Here is a 4,391-nt window from a genome sequence, read left to right on the forward strand (position 1 = left end):
CCGCTTCTGCAACGAGAGACTCTGTGAATTACAAATTTAGTCAACCACAACGAATTTGTGTTGAGCACTCCCCACGGGCCAGGCACCATGCATAGTGGACTTAACCAAAATCCCAGCCCTCATGGAGCAGACATTCTAGGGAAGTAGCCAGACAATAAGCAAAACAAAGAGGGAAATGATGTGATTTGTCAGATGGCAATAAGTGCTATGAAGGAAAATAAAGCAGGGAAGGGGATAAGGAGGTGGGGTACAGGGGGATGGGGTGTAGCCCAGGGGAAATTGGCATCAGAGAGAAAAGGTCAGAGAAAAGACCCACAGAGAAAGTGACATTTGAGCAAAGACTGGAAGATGATGAGGAAGCCAGCTCTGTAGATATTTCTTGGGACAATATTCCAAAAAAATTAAAAGAGCCCACTGAGGGAGTGGGTCCCACACACAGGTCAGTGGGACTGGAGGGCAGTGAATAGGGGGAGGTGAGATCAGAGCTATGATGGGATGAGGGAAACGAGATGAGCCCTGGAGGGTGGGAAGCAGATTGTGCTGGGCCTGGTGGGGCCATAGGGATGATGTTAGTGTCAATGTAAGATGGGAAGCCACTTTTGAATGAGACATGCATACAAGGGGAAATGGTCAAGATCAGTATGTGTGATGGCCTCTTCCTATAGAATATTTAAAATTCCATTCCTTCTCAATAGCCTCTATCTGGGATTTAGAGGAAGAGACCACACACCAAGATGTCCTAAAGCCCTGGGCCCATCTTAGTTGGGAGGTGGCAGGTACATTTTTCTTACCGAAATAGCCATTACATTCAATTTTTGGAGACCAACGGAGGTACAACTGTGATGAGTCCTGTGAGAAGCCATCAACATCTTGTTTGAAGAATGCACCTTTTTCTTCTTGAATATCAGCTCAGTGGCTGCTGGGAAGCAGCTGCAGGAGGTTGGCCTGGTGTCACCATCCGTACACCATCATGCTGCAGTGCCACAACCACACAAAGTCCAGCAACTCTTTCCTCTCCCACATGGACAGATCAAGAGTTGAGATGAAGCTCCGCATTGCCATTGCTGAACATGTACAGTATACCAGGCATGCATGGGTGTTGGGATACAAAGTCCCCGGCTTCATGGACATTAAATGAGAGAGAGAGAGAGAGAGAGAGAGAGAGAGAGAATAAACACATAAACAAGTGGATGTACATTCTTCTGTTAGCTAATCATGAATGACATGAAAAGTTGAACGTGGCGATTAGGGACCCTGGGACAGTCTGCCTGATTTCTCATTTTCTGATTGAGAGAGCAGAGCCCTGAATGAAGCGAGGAACTTCAGCGATGTTGAAGAAGTGTGTTGTTGGCAGAGTGTCATGAACTGAATGTTTGTATCCCCCCGGCCCAAGTTCATTCGTTGCAGCTGTGACCTCTGATGTGACACTATTTGAAGATGAGACCTTTGGAAGGCATTTAGGCTTAATTGAGGGCATGAGAGTGGGACCCTCATGATCTGACTGGTGTCCTTATAAAAAGAAGAAGAGACCAGGGCTGTGTGTCTTTCTGCCACAAGAGCACTTGGCGAGAGCACTCGTCTGTCAGCCGGGAGGAGAGCCTTCACCAGGAACTGAATCTGCTAGCACTTTCGTTCTGGACTCCTCAGTCTCCATCATCATGTGAGTCAACTCCTGAAAGTAAATCTCTATATATGCATATCTGCTGGAACCTAAATTTTGGATTCTCCAGAACTACGAGAAAGAAATGTCTGTTGTTTAAGCCGCCCAGTCTAGGTGTTTTGTTATGGCAGTCTGAGCGCACCAAGACACAGAAAGAAAGGCTTTGAAGCGAGAAGAGCTTGGTGTCTGGCTCCCAGGAGGTGACAGTAAAGAGGGAGGCAGGGCCATATCACGACAAAGTGCTTGGGAAATCTTTTCTGCAGGGGTCTGTTGAACAGCTTTCGAGTGTAGGGAAGCGATATGATCTGATATCCTTTTTTTTTTTTTTTGAGATGGAGTCTTGCTCTGTCGCCCAGGCTAGAGTACAACGGCATGATCTTGGCTCACTGCAACCTCCGCCTCCGGGGTTCAAGCAATTCTCCCTGCCTTGGCCTCCCAAGTAGCTGGGATTACCGGTGCCCGCCACCACGCCCGACTAGTTTTTGTATTTTTAGTAGAGATGGGGTTCCGCCATGTTGGCCAGGTTGGACTTGAACTCCTGACCTCCGGTGATCTTCCCTCCTTGGCCTCTTTAAGTTGCTGGGATTACTGATTTCCATTTTGAAGAACTGGTTTTGGTTTTGGCATGGAAGCAAAGGATGCCACTTAGGAAGTGAGAGAAAGGGTCACAGGTGGGTATAGGATTTGCTGGTGGGTTGGATATGAGGATCGAGAAGCAGAGGAAGCAAAGGATGACTGCTAAATTTTGGGGTGAATTTGGGTGAAGCTTTAGGAAAGAAGTACAGAGGGGTGTGTGTGTGTGAGTGTGTGTGGATGTGTGTGTGTGTATCCCAAGTTAAGTGTGAGTGAGATCCTATCAGACAGCCTGGCAGAGTTGAAGAGGGTTGACCACAGGACTCTGGTTTCAGGGAAGAGATCCAACCTGGAGATTATGCTTTTGGATTCATCAGTTACCGGGGCAGTTGCGTTGGTGGACCTCTGGGGCATTCTTGAGTGACTTCTCTTAGTTTATGATGATGATAGTCGTACTGATGGAAGGTGTGAAAGCCAAAATTCACCTAGTACCTATAAGGTGCCAGGCACTGATCTGAGTGCTTTGTGTGCATAATCTGATTGACTCCATACAATTCCTTAATATCCCATTTTTGCAGCTTAAGGAAACTGAAGCACCGAAAGGTAAGTGTTACGACTCGTTTTTAGAGAACGTTTCATTGTGGGGATGCCAGCAGCAGCCTACTCTGCAATAGCACACCAGGCTGCCTTTGCACATGAGTCTTTATGCCCGAGGAACCCTTTCTTCCTCAGCCGTTGCATTGTGCACATTCAACAGCTGGGTGTTGTAAAAGAATAATGCTGGACATGAACTCTGGGGACACGGGTTCAAGTCCAGTCTGTTATCTACGGGATGCTTTGTTTTGGGAACATGAACATATAGAGTTCACAGGATGTTTTCCAGGCGAAGTTGATCCATGTCTGCCGTCTTTGCTTTGCCATCCGTTCCTTCTCCAGTTACCAGCCGGCTTCTGCCAGCCTAACCCCTTCTAGCCAACTCTCATTTCCTGGCTGTGCCAGCCTGATTACTTCTAATTGTCTTTGACTGCTTCCAGCTGGGTCTTCTAGCTGGCGTTCTGTGAGAGCACAGAGGCAGTCTCCCAGCCATATGGGGCGAGGAGATGGGGAAGGAAAAGGGAAGGAAGGAAGCAGCTGGTACAAATCAACTGAGAAAGCTTCCCGAGGCTTCACAGCCCACTGGGATTGGTCCTGTTTCTGAAAGGGTTAACTCATCCAAGTTAGAGAAAGACCCATCTTTGACAAGACAAACAATTATATTTGTTGATCCCCAAAGGCAACCAACAAAGCAACTAAAAATGCTTTTAGAAAGTCACTGGTAACTTGTCTCCCCCAGGACTAGACGGGGTCTTGCTCTCAGGAGCAGTAAAACTCCACTTCAGAATCAGTGAATGATTACTTTCATTCATTTATTCGACAAATATATACTGAACAATGATCATGTCTCAGACACTGTGCTAGGTGCTGTAGGGTAAATAATAATGAAATGAGACACAGCTCCTGTCCTCAATGAGTCTAAAAGAGAAGAAAGCCATAGATAATAAGTACTACAGGACATAAGGGGAATGTGAAATGACTATATGAACTAAGAGACAACAGAGGCAGATGGGCTTCTTGTAGCTTATTGGTTGGGGAGGGCTTCATGGGAAAGGGAACACCTGTGCTAGGTGGAAATGAGTTGGTGATAGCAGATTGAGGGCGGGCAAGGCACAGGCCAAGGTGTGGCAGTAGGGAGGCTTGATCCCAGCCAAAGACAGCTGAAATATAGCGCCCCCCTTCCCCCCCAGGAACTCCGCAGGAGAATAAGGCTAGAAATTTAGTTTGGGCTGATTAGCAGAGAATTTTCAATGTTGCATTACTGTCGCATTGAATAATCAGATGTTTTCTGCACACTGAATATGAGGGCAATATATTGTGTACCAATTTGTTTTACATAAAGACATTTCTGGGGTGATATCTTGTTAAACAGGCCATTTCAGAGACTAGGACTTGTAGTTCAAAAATCAGTTACAAAGGGGATGCACGGGTAGGATTTGAACTTCTCTTTGGCATCCATCCCAGCTTATGGAATTAGCAGTGAACTTGAATCAAACCCAGGCAGCAGGCTTGAAGAAGATTTAATGGGCCTGGATTTTCTCTCTTCTTCACCCCTTTCCTGACC

This window comes from Trachypithecus francoisi, unplaced genomic scaffold, assembly GCF_009764315.1.
Source record: "Trachypithecus francoisi isolate TF-2019V2 unplaced genomic scaffold, Tfra_2.0 Lachesis_group14, whole genome shotgun sequence".
Taxonomy (NCBI): domain Eukaryota; kingdom Metazoa; phylum Chordata; class Mammalia; order Primates; family Cercopithecidae; genus Trachypithecus; species Trachypithecus francoisi.